Source organism: Gallus gallus, chromosome 4, assembly GCF_016699485.2.
Source record: "Gallus gallus isolate bGalGal1 chromosome 4, bGalGal1.mat.broiler.GRCg7b, whole genome shotgun sequence".
NCBI classification, from domain to species: Eukaryota; Metazoa; Chordata; class Aves; order Galliformes; family Phasianidae; genus Gallus; species Gallus gallus.
In genome coordinates this window covers 61,090,677-61,113,008 of record NC_052535.1, presented here as the reverse complement: position 1 = coordinate 61,113,008, position 22,332 = coordinate 61,090,677, and the positions used below count along the sequence as shown (strand labels likewise).

Sequence of the window (22,332 nt, the reverse complement as noted above, 5' to 3'; positions counted from 1 at the left end):
TTAATACGTCTAATCTTTATACTTTTCCAGGATTTAAAGTAATTTATTTCCTTCTTTTTCTTGAATTGCAAGAGAATTAAAGCACTCTGGCCTAATTAAAGGTTATCAAACACAAGTATGCAGATATATAACACAGAATCTATATATAGATTCAAACACATTTCTGTCCTGGTGAACTTACAATCTGAACAGAAGACAGGATAAGAGGATAAAAAGAACACTTATTATATCATACTTATTGTTACAAAATTGATACACAGAATTGTTAGAAGAAATTGCCAGTAGGAAGCATGAGGAAAAGACTGATCTCCAGGATACCAATGTGCTTAGCTACCTTCCTTTCAATTAGTAGGTTGCTTCATTCTGTGAGCCAAAGCAGCCATGAAACTATGATTTCAATATATTCAGTTATGTCTGCTGATCTGGATGAGTATGTAAATTCATCACAATTACAGGATTATTCTTTCTGAAAAGCAGACCTGAATTAGAAATGACTTTTTGCAAATGTCACCTATGGATTTTCATTGTTTTAAATGAATGGACAATGATACTATTTTTAGCTCAGAATAGTATGCACGAAATCTGTATCTGTGGGACAAGAGCAGCACTCCTCTCTCCATAGTGGCTGAGAAATGTTTTAACAGGAATATTAGAATGATGATCTTACAGAGAATACTGTTGATTAGGTACATGGGCAAAACATTCACCATATTCACAAATGAAACATACATGAACAGTTATATATCCGCTACCATGCAGTACATTACTGTGCTTTCATTGATGGATTAAAAGTGAATATTTTTTCCTTAATAAATTTCAGCAAATCTTTGATTTGATACAGCTTGTTTTGAAAAGCATTGCTTTCGGCACTGGGGGAAAAAAAATAGGTCACAGCTCATCTACATTCCAAAATGCAGTTAACTCCTATTTCAAAGCCTGTAGCAACAACTTTGGAGATGAAACATTAAAAGGACAGTGAGCTTCATCATTATGTAAGTATGAGAAGGCAGGCACAAACAATTAGATTGAAAATATATTTAATTCTAGGAGTAGTTAAAATTATTTCTTTGATTATATCTCTCTTTTCCTTTAAATGCAGATGCAGACAAATGTTAGAAAAGAGTCTAGAGCATAATTAGAACAGAGAAAAACATTACGTGCCCAGACAGAGGGAAGACACTAATTTAACATTTTATCTGATGAACCAGATTTACCTGAAGCTTGTCTGCCAGAGGTCACCACCATCTCAATAGCTACAGGAGAATAGGGTGCTTTTCAGTTGCAACACCTTGACAGTAATAAAAACCTTGGCTTCATCGGGAGCTGGATACTCATAGCCAGGCTGTGAGACTGTCAAAGTAACTGTAAGGACACATAGCTTATTTTCTGCTTTTTCTGCTGAACACCAGATTTTGGCAAAAAGGTTGTTCAGGTGGTTAGGGTAGTAACATCTTGAAACACTTTACAGAAGATAAATCTATCAGAGATTTTCTGAGTTACAAATTTTCCTTTCTCACTTGTGGATTCAGCTGCAGCCTCCCCAAACCTTGGTTTTCTGTTAGCTGAATTGCCACCTAATCTTTGCATATATTAAAAAAGGTCTATGCTTTATTGTGTAAAAATTCACTTGATCTCTCCAAGTCCTGTGAGAGAGTTCAGTAACTTGAATTCGTTCAATCACAGTGTATATCCAGTTGTTCTCCCATTTTACTATCTAGGAAACAAAACAAATAACATTAACTTATCTTCAGAGAGGTATGTTTTGGACTGTTCATCCAGATTTGATTCCCTCCACTTACTCTGCCTCTAGGATGTTCATTCAGAATCTGAATGTCAAATTTACCTTGTAAAGCTTATGCTCTTAGTTTTTATGCATATTTGCTTGTGGAAAAACACATCAAATCTGAGAGGTAAAGAGATAATGAATCCTTATTGTTCCAGATGAACCTCTAAAACCTGATCCAGTGAAGCGACTTAATATTAAGAAAAAGGTGGTTTTAATTTAAGTGTACCCTATTTCCATTTTTCCAATTATTTAAGAAATTTTTCTAATGAGCAACTCTTAAGTCAGGTAGAATACTCAAAAAGAATTCAACATCCAATGGTAAAAACAAATTTTTCTTGTAGAAAAGACAAGCTTCTAAGAAACTGTCATCAAGATCATTTAAATTTCATAACTCATTTGTGATCTTACTTCAGGACAAAAATTCTATCAAACCCTAACCATATTTCTTTATTAATCTGACACTGCATCATATTTCCTGTGCTCAAAAGATTTGACCTCAAAATAATTACACATTTCAGCAAAACCTTTTTCTCAAAAAGTAAAAACCTTTGTTATAGTTTAAGCCAGTGGCATATTTTTCCTGTTAGATTCCTGTGAATTTTAGAAACTGAAGGAATCACCCACACACTCAAAACAATGAGAATGCATTTTTTTATGGTATATTTCATATTTTCTGGACTGTTTATTTGATGTTTAATGGCAGCCCATTTTTTTATTACCTTGGTTACTGTGGTGCCATTTGAGGAATTATTTACAGGCCAGCTATGTGCAGCTATGACATTTGGTGTTGACACGTGCCAGATTAGTCTTACTGCCAACTCTAACAGTGCTTCATGGCATTTAGAGAAAAGATTTTGGGGACACATCTGTAGTGCAGACAGAACCACTGCATACATGAGAATACTTGCAGCCCCCAGAAGGGTAAGGGGTTCCTTCTAAAGAGAAGAGGACGGAAACTGAGTATGATGCCTCTAAAGTATGTACCTGATGACATCATCGTGCAGTGGGCATAACAGAGCATTCATCCCTTTGATCCCATCTTACTACTTTATTTGAAGGGGTAAGGAAAAAATATTAGGGTTTTTCGTTTTGTTTGCTTTTAAGGGATAATTGTGAGTGACTAGGGTAAAAATGAATTAAATTCAAGCTTAAACTCGGGTAAAAAGAGTGCATTCATAATTGGCATCAAAGGCTAAATGTTCATGTTTTTTAAAAGTTAAGCTTCCCTCATCTCACAAAAAATAATCATTCAGTGCATAATTGATTACTATTCTGTTCTAACTTGTAAGGGTTGTTTAATATTTGGATGGAACTATGACCTGTAGCAATTTGGACTTTAACTGTTAGTGACATTTCACCAAAATTAATTCTTTCATTTGCTGAAGAGGTACCTGTCATAACTCTTGCTGCCTTTCACAGCAAGGCACCCTCAGCCTTTTTTATCCTGTTAAGCAATTAATTGCTTTACTCTGTTGCTTTTAGAACATGTGTCTAACCAGCTGATATTATTGTGCTTTTTTAATGTTCTAATAAAAAAAAATAAAAAATCTTTGTTGCTTATATACATTAACTGTATTATATATTTATGTGCAGTTCAAGACAATTCCTCTGCACTCAGTGTGGCTCAGGCAAGACAAAAGGTTGGACATCTGTTTTATAAATTACTTGAATCCATCAGACATGACTCTCATCTCAAAAATAATAATAATAATAACCTATATGGAGGATAATTACCTTAATTCATTATTGTTTTATAATCCACAGCTTTTTCTGTACTCAAAAACTCTTAAAGTTTTTAAATATTCAAGTTTTTCATGTTTTTTGCTTTTGTTTTCTCTTAACCACAGCACTAACATGGCCAACTGGAGGTATTAGTCTGAATAAGGTCAGCTATCCTGTTTTCAGCCAAAACAGTGTTGAAAACACACCACTGTCATAGTTGTTGCTGAGAGATAGGAACACACCCATGGCTGGGCTGCAGCCCAAAGGCAGGAGGAGCTGCAGTGGAGCCAGGACAGGTGGTCTGAATTAGGCAAACATTATTCCATACCATGTGATGTCATTTGGAAGGTCATAAAGCTGTGGGGGAGGTGACTAGGGACAGAATTTGCTTGGTGTAGTTGTTGGTGTCCTTGTATTGCTGTTCCACATCCATCAGCACATAGTGAGTAATTACGCTGTTGTAGTGTATGTTATTGCATTTTTGTTTTCATTTCCACTTCTGTTATGGTAATTAGTTTATATCTCAACTCAGTTCTGTTTCCATCTTTTTTCCCTCATCCTCCTTTGGAGTGAGGAGTCAGCAAATGGCTGTGTGGTGTTATGCCTGCTGGGTTGAACCATGACATCAACAAAACCATGCAAACAATATTTTTCTCTTTCAAGAACATGAATTGTCTATAACTTAAACATTTATAGTTTATGAAGTGCACTCAATTTTAGTGATGGTATTTACCCTTAAGATCTATGCAGTGCTATATTAAGACTTTAACCCTGCAATTATCACTGATTACGTAAGTTCTTAAAATTCATCATCTGCTATATTACAAACCAATTTCATATGTGTTATGGTTAAATGTTACTTGCATCTTCTGGCAGAGGACTGCCTTTAGTGATTTAAGGCAAGTAACTGGTGGAGATGTATCTGTTATAGGTAGAGTGTTTACTTAGAGTTATAATGTATTGGTCTTGTAATGTAAAGTTCTATAATGTTGGAGGTAATGTTTCTGGCTTTCCTGATGTAAAATAAAATTATAAGGGCTTACAGGTAAAGTACTTCCCAGGACTAAGAACTTGCAGTACTTCTGGGGATCAGTTAGAGCCTGGATGTTTTTTGAAACATATTTTGAACTAAACTGAGAATTAAAAAGTAGTTTATATGACTGCTTTGTTCAACTTTGGATTATCTTTCTCAGTTTACTTTAATTGCTTTTCCATTGGAGAAGGGATTAATTAAGGTATTGTACTGGAAATTCATGAGATGCCTTAATTGCTTTTTATAAAATTCATGATGCACCTGAGAACCTGAAGAGAGACCAAATCTGCTTAACTAGTGCAGTATCGCCTACTTATCTATGATTCCAAATACGTTGTAATTTTTCTAAAAATGTTAAAATAATACCTAAGGTTCACTAATTAAAAACAGAAGGTTTTTTTAGATTGCTTTTAATTGAGTATGGTTAGTTTTACTTGGAATTGTACTGCATTTTTATAACATCCAGAGCAGGAATAGAACTATGTACTTCCTGTTTAGATTTTTGAATCTTCAACAAACAGGTCTGTAGATGAAGTTAGAGTTGTGATTTTTTTTTATGTCAAGTTTGGTATGAATTGGCTCTGATATAATGTAAATCATAATACCATCACAGATTACAGCACTTTATATTACCATGCATGCATGTGCCTTTTTTTGCTCATGATAGTAAGATGTTGATTGATCCTAGTAAGCTGCCCCTACACTGGAGTTCCTGAAAGAGTACAAATGGAATAAGTGCTTTATCATGTTACTGAGACTGTGTACCTAATACTATATCATATGCTGTCTTATTTGACTGGCTGATCCTGTTGCATTGCAGGGTACATAGTACTGTAGAGGTTTTTCTGGGTGTGACTGTGGTAGTTTCATACTGATGGGCATCATGCTGCTTTCTCACTACCCCCCTCAAAAGGATGGAGGAGAAAATAGAATGGGGAGGGGAAAAAAACTGTGAGTGGAGATAAATACAGGGAGATCACTTGTGAGTTGCTGTCAAGGGCAAAACCCTACCAGTGAAGGGAAGGTTAAACTGTGCTGAAAGTAACAGTGCAGCTTGTTCCAAGATAAACAGACAAATTTCAGATCTAAAAGAACTTATACAGAGAGAAATAAATACTTTAAACTCTCACATGTGAGCGCTATTTACAAAATCTTTGAGAATGCCCTGGTACCTCTTGGCCTGAATGTCAAAGATTCTAGAGTTTACTGATGGCAATGCTATTAAAGTTTATCAGCTTCTTATGTGTAAGTTCTCAGAGTATAGTGATGTAATAGCTGCTGTCAGCAGGTGAATGTAATCCATTTCTATTGTTTTTCCATTCATAACATGAGATTATGTAAAACTGCCAGGTGTCTCCTTACTATAAGCAAAGGGCATAAAATTGTTCTCAGGCTTGAGGGCTGATTTCTGAAATTTAATGAAGATAAAATTTTACAGATCATGTCTCAGACATTTAAAAAAGTGACATCACATAACTTTAAGGTGTGTATAAAAATGACTCTTAGAGATGAATAACAAATTTCATTCAAACTATATTTTATATATATGTGATATAGCAAGCATATGCAATATATAGTTATATATTTTAGTGTGTTGTGTGTGTATATATATTTAAATGCTATATGACTAGCATCACAGTCTCAGTTTATTAGAATCATTAAAGAAATCAGTGTGAGATGACACTTTTTTTTATTCAGCTGGCACTTTCCCCCTGGGAAGAGAAAGTAAACAGGCAGGTTCACAGGATTTGAGGAGAAGTGCATCTCTCAGACTGAATGAGAAAATAATGACTAAAATTGTTATCATATGGGAGTGCCACAACCTCAGCTGTTAGCTGTGTTTAGCAATTCAGAAAGAATGCTACAAAGATTCATAGGCCATGTTTTTCCTTTTTTCTCTCCTATAATGTTCTTACATGATCTGTAAGTATTCTGTAAGGAAGAGGAAGAAACGTGCATGGATTTATCTTGTTTGCCAAGTTTGTGAACCACTGCTCACATGTGTACATGCAAATTTCCAGTAAGATTGTCCTTGTAATGTGAGCCCTATTCTACCACTGTTACATCTTCTGAGGCATTTTGTTTTTTTAAACAATTTATTTTGCTTTCAAAGGTTGATATACAAACCTGTAATTTATCTCATTTATTGGTATACACCTTGGAATGGGATGGCTTAGTTCCAAACTGTCACTGTAATATCAAAGAATATTTTTGTGACTTGTAAATGAAGCCTTCAAAATTGGTTTCCTCAGGAACTCATCATATAGTTGTGGTAGTGAGTGTTTGAAATATCACTATGTGGGTGGAAGGTTGGTGTATGACTTTTTGTAATCCAAGTTTTCCTTATTAAAGACAGAATTTCCTTATTAAAGTAAATCAGAAGTAATTTAGAACCACAGAATTCTTAGAGTTGGAAGGAACTTCTGAGGGCCCATTCCCATGCAATGAACAGGGACACCATAGCTGGAGGACATTGCCCAGGGCGTTATTCAGCCTCACCTTGAAAGTCCCCAGGGACAGTTCATCAACCACAACACTAAGTAACCTGTTTCAGCGTTTCACCACCCTCACTGTAAAAGATTTTTTTTATATCCAACCTAAATATACCTTCTTTGAGCTTGAAGCCATTTTCCCTTGTTCTGTCACCACAGACCTTGCTCAAGAGTTTGTCCCCTTCCTTCCTGTAGCTCCTCTTTGGGTACTGGAGGGCTGCTATTAGGTCACCTCATTACTTTCTCTTCTTCAGGCTGAACAGCCCTAGCTCTTTCAACCTGTCCTCACAGGAGAGGTGTTCCATTCCATGGATTGTTTTTGTGGTCCTTCTCTGGATGTCTCTCCTGTACTAAGGACTCTATATCTGGGTGCAGTACTCCAGGTCAGGCCTTACCAGTGCAGAGTAGAGAGGGGGAGGATCACCTCTCTTGACCTTCAGGTTATGCATCTTTTGTTGCAGCCCAGGATATACAGTTGGCTTTCTGAGTTGTGAGGGCATATTGCTGGCTCATGTCCAGCTTTCCATCCACCATTACCCCCAGGTCCTTTTTGGTAGGGAAATCTACTATTTTCACACTTAGATTTCATTTTCTTAGAAAAATCAATATAAATAATATTAACCTACTTTCATACCATTTTGTTTACTTTGTTTGGTAATACAAAATTGATTTAAAGGTTGTTTGAGTAGAACAAAGACATGAGATGATACAGCAAATCCAGATGGTTCTATACCTATTTTTACAAAATCAAGATATAAACTTCTGCACTACTGAAGGTGAAGCTACAAATAGGTTACAAAAATACTATATGGCTCTTGGAAAGTGTATATTTAGGTATTTGTATGTCTATGCCTGTATTAATGCATTTTAAGTACAGTGTTCCTCTGTCTCCCTCCCCTTCCTCTCTGTGTGGAATGATCTGTTGCTACGGCCACTGCTGCAGTGAGTCAGCAGCTATTTAAATCAACAAATATGCATTCAATTACTGGATTTCACTGTCTGAATATTCCAAATATTTCTAATAAGTTAAGTATTTCTTTTTACTTAAAATGTCACATGACCTTTTCCACACAATGTGAATTTAGATTTTTTTTTTAAGAACAGTTTCCTCCTTTAATGTCAGGGATGTTCTTAAATACATTCATAGAATCAAATGGTGTCATGGAATGGTTTGGGTTGGAAGAGACACTTAAGATAATCTAGTTCGAACCCCCCTGTTATAGGCACCTCCCTCTAGACCAGGTTGCTCAAAGTCCCACCCAGCCTGGCCTTGAATGCTCCCAGGGAGGGGGCATCCACATCTTCTCTGGGCAACCTGTATTAACATTATTTTATGAATATTTGAGATAAACTGCTGTGCTATTGATGTACCAAAGGAAAAATAGGTTTCTTTGTATAATTTTTCATAGAATGATTTGGGTTGGAAGGGACCTGTAAGACCATTTAACTTTACAGCCCCCTGCCCACCACCATGGGCATGGACATCTGCCAGTTGATTGGGTTGTCCAGGGCCCATCTAGTCTGGCCTTGAACACCTTCAGGGTTCACCTGCACATTGCCATTGCCCACAGCTTCTCTAGGCAATGTGTCAGAGCCTCATCATCCTCTAAGAAAATAATTTCTTCCTAATATTTAATTTAAATCTACCCTCTCAATTTAAAGTCATTACTCCTTGTCCTTTTGCTACTCAGAGTCCCTCTCCATTGTCTTTAACTGAAGTGCTGGCAAGAATTACATCTTCTTGATGAAGAAGATCAAGAGAAGAGATCAATCACCATGAGTATATTTTTAGTGTGGAGCAGGCTGATAAGTGCTCACCTTGCATAGGTGAAAGAAAGAATGCCTACTAACATTTTATTAGATTTGATTGGAAGAGAGGAGTTCTCAGAATCTTTGTTCTTGAATTAACATGTGAAATGAGGCATCATCAAAGAGACTACATAAATATACTCCACATTTGTTTTTCATCTTATTATGCCCCCTTCACAGTGTTTCCACTAGTTAAATTGCCCTTCCTCTTTCTCAATTCAGATCTTTATCTACTTTATGCACCACCAATGTTAAAATATTAGAAGATCATAATTCTCCTGGAAAGACCTGTAAGTGGGGAGAACTCCCCTTAGCCCTCCAGCTGATGCTGGATTCTTTTTCCAATCTAAAGAATAATAAATACCATCAGTTACATTGACTTGAGATTTCCTGTAGTAATTAAGGGCCATAAGGCACTGACAGTGCCCTATGACTTCTCAATTTCTTTATTTGGTTTCTGCCTCCTTTAACAGGAACATTTTACAGTCCAGAACAGCCACATATTGGATGTTTACAAGTCACTTCATGCCACTTATTCTCTATCTTTTCTCACATGTGGGCATAAGATTGTAACTTTAGAAGCGAAAGGACATAGCCTGAGCAGCTCATTCACTTCTCCTAAATAATGCTTTGCACTTGTCTGTGGTATCTTAGACAAATAGAGAGATGGAGATGAAGAATGGTTAAGTGACACATTACTGATATTTAGAGTACAGGGTCCAGAGTACATCTTAGTTCCTAGGCCCATGTAATCCTGGTTCATTTTAAATTCATATGAGAATGAGACAAGATGTCACTGCCCATACATTCTTTTCTCTTTCTAGAAAAGATTTCCATGTGGACTCTTAAAGAATCACAGCATGCTGCATTCAGTTCTTGAAGACTAGGACGTGCCTTGTGCCATGCATCTCTTGCATGAGCAGAGAATCTCTCTTCAAAAGACTTTCTCATAAATATCCCTAATGTCTTTGTTTTAGTAGACATAAGGTTCACCTCTGTTTTCAAAAGCTATTCTGCATTTTAAATCACCTGCTTTGAGAAGATCAACTTGAAAATAGTGATCTACTTTCCAGGAAATTAAATTCTTTTAATAAAATAAGAATAGACTTCACTTTACAAATGAAAGACTTCTACTTAACTCTTCAACTATAATTGAAAAAGGTGTGTGGGGGGAAAAAACTACTGATTTTTATTAGTCCTAGTCTATTTATGGAAAAGACAATGGAAGTCTTTCTATGTGCAAGATATTGTATGAAGTACTAATAGCAGCATTCCATGCTCTCCAGAAATGTAACAATCATTATGAATAAAAAGATTGATTTGTTATAAGCCTGGGCAGAGACAGGTTTTTGCAACCACATCACGATTATGGTTAGTCTTTATAAAAGCAGTCTAAGAAAACAAAATTATAAGTCTTCTCTTTCATAAGAAGCTGTAATCAGACACAGGGAACATGTTTTTTTCCTACTCAAGCCTTATTAATAGGAGACCCACAGAAGGAACAAAACTAAGAAATCAAAAAGGCAAAAATTTAGCCTAACTACATTCTATGAGACACAAATTCATTTTATTGACACTAAGTATATAAACAGTTAAATACAACAGGGGAACTGCAATAATCAAAAGCAATAAAAGTGGTCAAGTGCACAGAGGAATAACATATCATTTGAAAAATGAAAGCAGATAAACATGACTTGGCCTTCCAAACTGACAGAAATGTAGACTTACATAGTCATGAACAAATGAAGACTGACTCCAGACATTGATAATCTGGAAGCAATTTAGTCACAAATGTTTGCAGTGCACAGGAATCTTTTGACTACTTTTTGCTGGCCTTCCTGAGCAAATAAGGAAGACTCTAAGGAAGTTACACAGCATTCTAGGTTTCAGCTGGGAAAAAAAGGTAGCCTTTGAAGTAGGAAGGAGAGAAAGAAACAGTTAAGAAGGAGGTGTACATAAATGCCATGGTAATGCTGACAAGGCGTAAAGAGCCTATGCAAAACATAAGGGTTTCCTTCAGTTGCTTGCAGAGTGCACCTGCAAATCTGAGTTGTGAACATTCCTTTCTACCTTCTTACATTACATCCACATATTGGACAAGGATCACATTTGAGACTGACAAAAAATTAAAACCCTGGTTGAAAACCTACTAATGTATTTAGTTATGCTTGAGGGTGATGATCCTTCCTCAAAGCTTAATATTAGCTAGGAGGCTGGGAGGGTAAAAAAAAAAAAAAAAAAAGCTCAAGTAAAAAAAATCTGTCAAAGCTGTTTCAAGTTACTCACAAACTAAAGATGTAGTAGGAAATCCTTGAGGCAGCATGAGGAGAAATTAAAAATTAATCAGTCTTCCCCTTTGATTTTCTATGATCTTGAATATTATTCTGTATTTTCATTTGGAAGTAAATATTCAAAATATTTACATATACATATAATATTTATCTCATAAATCTTCAGGATTTCCACCTCAAAGTGCTGACAAGTTGTGAAGTAACTATGAAAATTAAGGAAATTTGATGCAATGTCATGTATTCATGATGAAACAATAAACTGTGTGTTTTCTTTCACTTTCTGGCTTTGGTGTGCTTCAGAACATGTTTTTTATCCTTTTTTCTGAAAACTGAACCATTTTCCACCCTTTTCCTTGATACATGGGGTTATAACATTTTTTTAACTTGAAAACATTTTTACAATATTTAACATTTCTAGGAATGCAAAAAATACAAAACAAAGTATTTTAAGACCTTCATAAAATAATTTAAAGTATTGTCTTACACGTTGTTTACCTAGTGCTTCATATCATAGGAAATCAGAGGGACATCAATGCTATATAACAATAAGAGAGATAACTGGAAATATTTGCCTAAGCTGTCAGAGGGCTACAGAGGAGTTCCCAAGGCTAGCCAGAGCTCCCCTCTGACTATCCAATTTAAATGTCTGTAATATCCTCACAGAAATTTTAAAATAATAATCATAGAGTCTGTTAGTTTTTAGGGTCTGTGTTTTTTGTTGCTCCTTAAAATGATAGCCATCTGAAAAAACTTGTATTCACCATAACAATCAATAAATAGAAATGTTAGGATCAGCCTAGGAGGGCCAGGAGTAGGGGTTCTTTCCTGTCTTAGGACAAAACACATTTTTGTATAACTACTTAACCTTAAGCTTAGTAAAACTTTAAATGCTAAATGTTACAAGCTTGTAAATTGCTTTGCATTGAAAATACTGAATTATGGAAAATATTCACTGTACCAAAAAAAAAAAAATCTCTTTCATACCATAACATGTGCCTGATGGCATATGGGAGAAGAGGTTCCTTTGCAAGAAAATAATTAAAAGTGCACACAAAAACCTTAAACAAGACACCAACTCTCTATTTCTCCTCAGCATTGTATAATTCTGTGCTATTCGGTACAAATTGCTGCACTAGTCTGTCATACTTATGTATTAATTTTCCTAGGCTACAACTATGTCTGACTGCGAGACACAAATATTCTTTTTCATTTAGTAGAGAAAAAAGACGTTCTCTATTGCTTTTCTTTTTCTTTGTGGCAGGAAATTGAAGGAGAAAAAGAAGTAGGAAGGGACTGGTGAAATAAGCAGTGTGTATAACCCAGAAAACATATTTAGGTTAAGCTCATGTGTTGAGTAGTTTTTCTATAGAATGACAGCAATGTCCAATAATAGTTGATTATTGTGTGTGTGGCTTTGTTGTTATAATCCTTGCCGGTTTAGCTAATTCTACAATTCTTATCTCAAAAACCTGCAGTGTGCTCTGAAAGTAATGCCTCCTAGTTAGGAGGAAACTACAGGTCATGTAAAGAACATAATAAGAAGAAATTCCAGATATTTCTACATCTTTAATTAGATCTGGTTTTTATCATTGATATTATCTCCTTGCTTGTTGCTCTTTTGATCTCCCCTGCTTCCAGACTGCCAAGCATCAAGCAATATAGAAGCAGCAGCCCAGAGATATTGAAAGCCTGTGTAGTGTGAGGAGACTAATATGATTCTATGAAATTACAAATTAATGTGGATTGTTTGAGAGAAATAATGGGCCATAAATAGGAATTCTTCAGGAAAAAAAATACAACTTGAAAAACAGTTATGAAATTATGTTAGAGGCCACAGAATCTCCAAGTTCCTCCTAAAAATATGCCAAAGTAGGATAGCAAATGTACACACAGGATGATGGTAATGGCAGGAAAAAAAAATTAAAATAAGACAAACTACATAACATGCCGTTGCTATCCACCAGCACAGGATAAGACTGTCTCTTGAAATGATTCCACAACAGAAATTATTGTTTCATATAGGCAAAAGGGTTGTTACTCTTTCTCAGATTGATTGAAAATTAAAACCAATTGTCCGGAAGCAGCTGGATGGGAAATGAAATATTTCCATGTACTCAACTGTCTTTAATTTTTAGTTTCAAACTATTTAATGAAAAACATTGCTCTCTTCTTATGGTGAAGTATCTCTTGAAAATTATGACTTGAACCATTCTATTCCCATGAGTTTTCTGGGGTTACTTTTTTCCTAAATTATAGCTGCTTTTTTCTCTCTCTGAGAAAAAAGACTGCTGAGTCTTGAAAGGTATAATTCAGCCGAGGACCAAGGAAACTACCAAAGAAAAGAATGCCAGGTCCCTGCATGACAACTCTCGGGCAATGATAGGAAAGCACACTTTAATCTTGAATTGACTCGATGTGAAAGTTTTCTGTTTATTCATTTATTGTCATGATTTCTGTATTTCCTAGTATTTTCAGTCATGCAAATATCTACATATTTTACTTTAGGATCTACTTGGCCCCAAATGAAGTGCTAGTAAAATTCTTCTCCACAGTATGAACATTTCTGTATTTGTTAATTCCAGTAGTAAGGTCTGTAAGCTTGTATGTAGGTTGCTCCAAAAGTAACACCTTGTATTTATTTCAAGGAACACTACAACAGATACAAAGAGCACAGTAACACTTTGATAGAGCAACTTCTGAGATACAGAACATTATTTTTCAACATAGTCACCACCTGTAACTACTTGTTTTTCATGTGCAACGAAGAAGAGCCTGCTATATATATATATTTTCGGGTGGGGGCTGGGGGGGGGTGCGGGAGGGGAAATACTGGCAGGAGTGACTAGCTGTTACCTCTGCTGAAACACCACCTCAGTGTGCTCACATCTACTGTTTCCACTGTTCGATCTCCATGAGGGTTCAACAAGCATCAATGAAAGACAATGGGTGCAATTTCCTCCACACACCTGTTCTTCATATGCACTCCCATGTCAGATACCACTTTGTCAGTCTGCCCTTCTGCTGCTATCTGTTGCATGGCAACAAAATGTAATGAAAAATTGGCTGAGAATTTCAACCTGTATTGGCATAAAACACGTGCATCTGCCTCTGACATTGTGAGTTAGCATAATAAAATAAGGGGCATTATTTTTGGAGCAGCCAAATTTTTTTTAATTTATTTAAAAATGTTTTAATTATATAATGGAAGACATAAGTGTCAATGTAACTATAAAGCAAATTTAAGGTGGAATATCAACAACTAGTGGTGGCACTACCATCTTGCGGGAATCTTTGTTGCTTCTATAAGTCTGTAGTGATGCTCTGGAGTACTGAGTAAGGCTACTACTGGTCAATACTTGGATAACTTCGTTATGGGAACTGTTCAATCACAGTCTGAACCTCTGATTGATCACCTGAGGCAAGCACTGAGTCAGCCATGGGAGCACAGGTGAAGGCAAATCAGCTGTGCGATGGGAGAGGTAGAGCCTGTCTCCACCTCTCCTTGTCCACATTTAAGGGCTGACTGCTACTGGGGACAGTTCTTTTTCTGCAGATTGCTTCTCTTGGGGTTTTTCTTGTGAGCCTGTAACATGGGTGAGTGTTTTTCATCTATTTCCAATTATAGTCTTTCTAGCTATACTATCTGTGGATACCAATCTAACCACACCACTCTGTATATTTGTTGATTATACAAACTTCAATAGTAATTCCTTGTAAAGACATGGATCTTCCATATCGGTTTTTCTTTTAGAGTATTTTGCAGCATTTTTTAAAATTATATTTAATAATTTTATCAGTGTCTTGTATTTTCTCTTGTCTGAAATGTTTCCAGTACAGATGTAGACATATCCTTCTCTTTACCCATAACATGTAACCACCTCTTCACTCCTATGGATACATTCTGAATGTTGAAGTCAGTAGATAAATTAGGGTTGATAGCTGGTATATTTTTTTGGCTTTTCTTTGGAGACTAGAATGTTTAAATGCTTCTTAAGAGGAGCAAAGTGTAATAAAGCTCTACAAGTCTGACTCATGGCCATGTAGGCTAAATCCTGTTTTGTGTCTTTTGTAAAAGACACTGTTTGGGCTGCTTATAAAAAGGCTTTTTTTCTTTTTTTTTCCTTGATATGTGGAATAAAAGATATAGCAAAAGTAATCCAATTATTACTTCTGACAAAGTACATAACCTTTCTGACATCTTTTCAATAGAATTTTGGAGTGGGGTAGAAAAACAACCTCTAGCATACAGCATTCACAAACTATGAAAAATATGAGTATCTTCTAACTCCACAGCTGGACAGGAAGCACAAAGAGCTGACTTTGTTTATTCCTGGCATTTAAAAAAAAAAAAAAAAAAGCCAACACGACAAGTGCCAAAAAAAGGTTCAGATAAAAAGCAGAGGAACATCATGACTTGAGGTTGCTGTACAGCACGGTCAGTTGTCACCTTTAGAAAAGCACTATGCTGTACGCAGAGACTGCAACAAGTTTTTGGAAAAGAATCCCAGAGAGGTCAATTACTGTTTAATGACGTCTTGCATCACTGTTCAGAATTTGTTTTACTGGTACTTAACTACTTCACTTTGAATAAAGGCACACATTAAATCTCTGAGCTTACAATAAAATAGAATGTATTGCAATAAAATAAAGTATTTTTTTCATTCTAATTACATCCTCAGAAAAAAAATTATAACACCTTCAAGGGAAAAAGAAGCAATCTTTCTAGACAGAATACTTGATGTATAATCTATACAGCAATTGGAATTGAGTAGTGCTTTGATAGATTTCAGTAGCTTTCCATTTTAAAAGGAAAACTTTCCCTATGGTTTACTGTAAAAGATAATTCCAAGTTCTTCCAGCGTTTACCACTGTTTCCTGAATATGTTCATTTGCTTTCCATTCCAAAAGGAGAAATGGAATAGAGGATTACTGTTACTCAGATACAATTTTCTGGAGTGAAATTAAAATCTTGTTTAAATATTTAACATACTTCACTGGGATCAGAACTTCATTCATTTTCCTTAATAATACTGTATTTTTGATACTATGCATATATTTCTTGGATGTAATTTTCACTTACTAATATTTCCAGTTATAAATATTGTAGGAATAACTTCAGGTTAGGTTAAGACTAAGTATTCTGTTCTACAGGTTGACAAACTCATAGTTTATTTTCAATGTTGAGAATGAGTTCAATTCACATTTATGTCACAGTAATGTCTTTGATCCCTGTACCTGGCATCCTGTGATCACAGTAAGTTTATTAATGATACCGTCTGTATCATTTATCTGAATGCAAATGATTAAACTTGGCCTGAAATAAAAATGAAGTAGCTCTATTCAGAAATTTAGAAGAAAGGGAAAATATTAATGACATTAATGACAAAAAAAAAAAAAAAGCTACTGGAGACCTCTGAAAGGAAGTTAGTTCAATGAAGTAACTGAGGATTATTTTTTCTAGCCGTGAGTAAGTCTTTAGTTGCCACACCAGCTGAAGCTAGAAAAAATTTGCTGTACAGGTCAGAGAGGAGACTATGCTGTCTGGAGGAGTTACCAAAATACAGAAATAAGGCTCAGGACAGAAGACTTTAAAAGCACTCTGCTCTGTTTCTAGAATAAGCAAGAGCACTGAGTTCACCAAAGTAAATAGCTGTACAGCTATGTTTTCTGAAATGAAATATCCACTATAGAACTAGGCAAATACTTAATATGATGGATGAGCAATTGGCTGAGGATCAGAGGGTTATAGTAAATGAGGTAACATCATGCTGAAAATTGATTACTAATAGAGCTCTGCAAGGCTCCATTTTAGGGCTGGTTCTCTTCAATGTTTTCATGAATGACTGGGGTTCAGGACTTGAAGGTATATTAAATTTGTAGATGACACAAAATTGAGAGGAGCTGTTGATTCCCTTGAGTGTGAAGAGGCCTTGCAGTGAGATCTTGCCAAATTGGAGGGCTGGGCAACCACCAACCACACGAGATTAAACAATAGCCTGTGTGGAGGCAGGAATTTGGCTCACTGTTCCTTGTGGGTCTTTTCCAACTTTGTACAGTCTATGATTCCAAATTGAGATTCCCAGTACGGGCATCTCAATTAAGAAACAGTGGTCATGTGTTAGGCAATGTCACGTGTGGTGGAATTCAGGATGCAGGTGGGCATCCTTCTGTCCTGGCTTCCCAGATGCGAGGGTGCTATGGCTTCGTGTCCTCAGAGGCAAGGATGAACATGTATTTCTCGTAACACATACACACGGTACTAACAGAATTCTCCATACAGACCAATGCAGAGAGAAAAGAACACTTTAAAAAAAAAAGAAAAACAGAATCTGATAAAGAACTATATTGCTTGTTGCCACTTAGTTATAAGGAATTTCAGCTGAATTTCTCTTAAATGTTTAAGTTATGGAAATAATATTATTTGCTTCTATTTACTAGAATTCTTTTTCTTTATGTACAAGGTCTCCTAAAAATGTAGTTTCACTTTTTTAAATGATTGGTGTCATTGCCTTATCCTTCTGCTGTGTCACACTGCTTCCAGATGAGTCTGAACATTTGTCATAGAGGAAATGAATATAGCACAAAGTCAAATTTTATTAAAGCTTTGGCTCTCTTTTACCACTAGAAGCTTTAAAAGTACTTCTGAATTGATGATGCAGCTAGCTGTTTCTCCTTGGATCTCCCAGCTCCGTCTCTGATTACATAGATCAACAATTTGAGCAGTGTTTTTTTATCTCCTACTTTCAGAACAATTAGCGAAAGTTAATGCCAGAGTCATGTTAGCAACTGTGTTGTGCCCACAGGGCTGGGGACTAGTTTGGTGATAATGGCATAGTATTCTGTTACTTAATATCATTTTTTCAGTCAAAAATATGAGACTATGAATATTAGAATTGTTCAGTTGGCATGGACTTACAAATACTGAACCTAATGGCTAAGATGCCTCTAAAACATCTAATTGTAGTATAAATTAAAGCTAGATGGAAATGATTATTAACTTTTCTCATGAAAAAAACTGTTTTTTCAAACATTTTCTCTAAATTGTAGTTAAATTGTTTTCTACTTATTGGGTCAAATTTATCAATCAACGTATTGTTTCTGCACCATGATTAACTGAATGAAGGACAAATAAAACAGCTATTAAAAAGAATCACTTAAAAGTGCTCTGACAAGATTTCATCAATGCTAGGATTAGTCTTATTAGAGGCATCTTAACAACTTCACTCAATCTTTGTAGATCCATTCCAACAGAACTATTCTAATGTGAACTTTCTGGTATAAGGTGAAGACCATATGAATATTAATAATTAATAACAGTAATGTAATCATCTGAGAAACACAGAAATAACTTGAATCTATGCAAATCACTTTCTGTAGTGTTCAGACAAATGTGTTTTGTTCATTTCCAGTTTTGTGTTATTCATCATATCACACATGCAGAGCTTCTTTGCAGTGTGTTTAATTAAATGTTCAACAGTGTGAACCACATCTGTTTATCAGTCACCACTGTTATAGTAAGTAAATGGCTCCAAAAATAATGCCTTTTCTTTCTGTGGAAGTACTACAACAGATAGAAAGTATACAGTAACACTGACAGAGCAAATTCTCTGGTACAAAATGCTGTTTTTCAATATAGTCACCACTAGTAGCCATGTATTTTTGATAGATTAAGAAGAGCCTGCGTGCCTCTGCAATCATGGGCCTATATAATAAAATAGGAGGCATTGCTCTCAGAGCAGTCCTCATTGCTGTTTTCAAAGCTACTTCTCAGGTTAGTTATTTTCTGTGAAATCTATGGTTTTCATTTTCTAACAGTTGGCGTTAAAATCCTGGTCATTTCAGTAGTAATTGATAATAATATTCTACCCCTCAAATAGAGCAAAAACTTCCAGAACTACAGTAAAATTTATATGTGTATAACCAAGTGCACTGAACCACCAGGAGACTGAAGATCAAACAGTCTGGCTCATAACAATGTAATCTTCTCATTATGAAAAATATGAAAAATCACATCTCAGTCCCTTTCTTCAAATCAACCACTACTCTTATTCAGTTTGCCTTGATGTACTGCCATTGTAGCTGTATCTGTTGCATGGAAGCACTCAGTGCCTGTTTCTTTTCTGCTCGTGGTAGAAAGTGCAATCTAAAAATTTTGATCATAATGTCTCCAGAGATTTTGTTCTCTGAACTGCTAATTTTTCTCTCCCTGCCAGGATTTTCAGGTAGTTTACACAGCTTTACACAGTATCTTCAATACAAAGCAGATAAGTAGTTTTATAGTTACAAGAATTTAAGATTTAACATGAGCTGCAAAAGAAAATCAAGTAAGTTTGCAGTTGTGCAAAAGTACAGCCTGTACCTTCTATCACTCAATGATGAGAATTACTTTGTCGCTTCATATATTAACCTCCTCAAACCTACTGTTGCATATGTTGAAAGCTCACATCTACTCAGTATTGTGACTCTTGCCTGGTGGTATCTGATTATATGAATCCTAGCCTAATTACTTTGCATTTCTCTCTGCTGAGATGGATGAACCTCTCAAGATTAATCTATGGAAATTAGTATGTTTACTTTGCTTCTGTGCATTTGCAGATGATTCTTTTCCTAGTTTCTGTTGTCAGTAAATCCTACTGCTTCTGGACTTTCCTCTACAACTAATCATTAACATCCAATGTTTAAAAAAAAAAAAAAATGGAAGCACTAGGCTGATGTTGAAAGGCTCTGCACACTACTCCTCCTTGCCATTTCTTTTCATAATTTCATGGTGTAAACCTGAGTATTCAAATGGCAGAGACTGTGCATGTGTGAGCACAGATCTAGAGTCTTTACAAGTCATAAGAAAAATCAGGGTAATTAATCTGTGTAATGAGCATTTTTCAGTTTTCATTCTGAATTGCAGAAAAGTACTAATAATGACTATCTGCTTCTGTAAAGTATGCTTTACAGAATCTGAAGAATGTATACAGAATATATGATGCTACATATGCTGTCACCATATAGGATATCCATTACCTATGAGTTGGGACATCTTTATCAAGAAGTCAATACGATTCAAATATACTTCAAATGAATGACATGTTTTCAACTTTTTCAATACATTTTATCTAGTATTTTTCTGAAGTTTATCTAGTATAGTCATAGTTATCTAGTCATATTTATCTAGTATTTTTAAGTGTATGTGTCGCTACCTTTTGGTAATTCTGTTTGAATTTAATCTAGACAGCTATTATGTTAATTCCTCACACTTTAAATACAATAATGGAATAAGAATACTCAATACCTCATGATTCAGATTGCAGAAAAATTAATTTGTTTTCATGAAAGTAGTTTGGATTCATTTGCTTGTTGATTCTCTTAATCTAGAAGGATTACAATGCTCAGTGTCAGATATGGTTCTATAGCTATTGTATGTAACACAATCATGTTCATGGTGTTGTGTTCATATACTGAATATTTAGAAAAAAGGATTAATATACAGTATATATTCTACCATGACTGCTCCAAAAATAATGCCTCCTATTGGCTTGTTCCATGATGTCAGACAGATGCTGATGCTATGGCAGTAGAACAATCTCACCAATATTCCATTACATTTTGTTGCTGTGCGACAGATGGCAACAGAGGAGCAATCTGACAAAATGGCACATGGAAGTATGCATCAAGAAAAGATGTGTTGTTTTTTCCACTTGGAAAAAATTGCACCCCTTGATATTCATTCGGGCCTTACTGAAATGTCTATGGAGACAAAACAGTGGATGTGAACACAGTGAGGCAATAGGTGGTGCATTTCAGCAGTGATGACTGTGATTGTGGGTCCCCTCCACTGGTACAGATTTTTACAAGTGTGCCATACAGGCTCTTGTTCATCACTGGTGAAAATGCACAGCTACTGGAGGTGACTATGTTGAAAAATAATATTCTGTAGCTGAGAAGTTGCTCTACCAACTTGTGTTATTGTGTTCTTCATACCTTTGCAGTTTCCACATCTTCCAAATAGGAAGAACGACCTGAATAGATAGAAGGATATTTGATATATCAGTACCGATTTGTAAACCTAATTATCTTACGTCAGGGAGTGACTGAAAGTAGAATCTCTATGCATTTAAAAAAAAAAAATAACTGATTTTCCTGTATGCACAGAGTTGAATATAAATTTAATTATTATATCACATTAATTTAACTTTACCAGTAGATATGCCTACAGATGATTCATTCAGTAGTATGTAGCTGACTTTTTATTGTGGATGTCTTCATAGTACTTCAGGGAATGGGACATTTATCTGTGATTAAAGCTTTTGTACACGACCATAACAAGATAATTGAAAATGTCATACTTCTGATTTTGTAATAGGAACATTTTCTGAATCTCATTTATACTTAACATGACATGGATGTTTGCTATAAATATATATCCAGGAACAGTTTTTAAAGCTTCTATTTTAGTTTTTCCCATTTTTGTCAGGCATTATTTCTTGCAGGCTTGTGAAACACTTAGAGAAAAATTGCTTAGCTTGGTGTAGGTTCTTGTTTTCATTTCTGATATTGGATTTATTTTAATTTACCAGCATTTCTGGAATCCATGCCACTCACTTTTCTGAGCTTGTTTCAGAAAATCAACTTGATGCACATGAAGTGTTGTAGGTGAACTATGTGGTTTGTTTCCTGTAGATGATCTGAATGTCTCGCACCAAATATTCAAGATAGGCACTTTACCATAGCCCCCTATACTTCTGGATTACACAGATGAATTATTCATACTTTACTATTTTCATTTATGTGAGCTATTTCACATAAATTTGATATTGTTTTCATTGACATAAAACTTAGGAACCTGAAAGTTCTTAGGTGAATAGGCTAGCAAAATATCTACAGAGAACAGTTGATCTACTGTTCCCTGAAGTTCTAACTGTATTTTGAGGTTTACTTTAATGAAATTTTCCCTTTGCTTTAATTTGGAGAACACCAAGTTTGCGTGGAAATGAGAAGAGTAAATATTGTGGTATGCAAAGTGCAAGAAATGGTAAAGGCATTTGATGGAAGAAAGAGATGTCTCAGTAAGAAAAAAGAAAAGAATATGGAAGAGGCCTGAGTTTACTTGAAACTGGGAAAGAGGAACTTTGTTGCTGCAACAGGGGAAAAAATACTATGGCTGAAGGATTCAAGGTAACAGTGGTTTGTTAATAAGCTTCCAGAAAG

The 22,332-nt window shown here is 35.5% G+C and overlaps 1 long non-coding RNA gene across 1 annotated transcript in view; it reads left to right on the top strand.

Moving 5' to 3' along the window:
- Nucleotides 1-938: 938 nt before the first annotated feature.
- Nucleotides 939-22,332, top strand: part of LOC101751736 — a 129,834-nt gene continuing 108,440 nt past the window's right edge. Inside the window, exon 1 of the long non-coding RNA XR_001466354.4 lies at nucleotides 939-992. This is a non-coding gene — a long non-coding RNA (uncharacterized LOC101751736). The remainder of the gene's footprint in view (nucleotides 993-22,332) is intronic.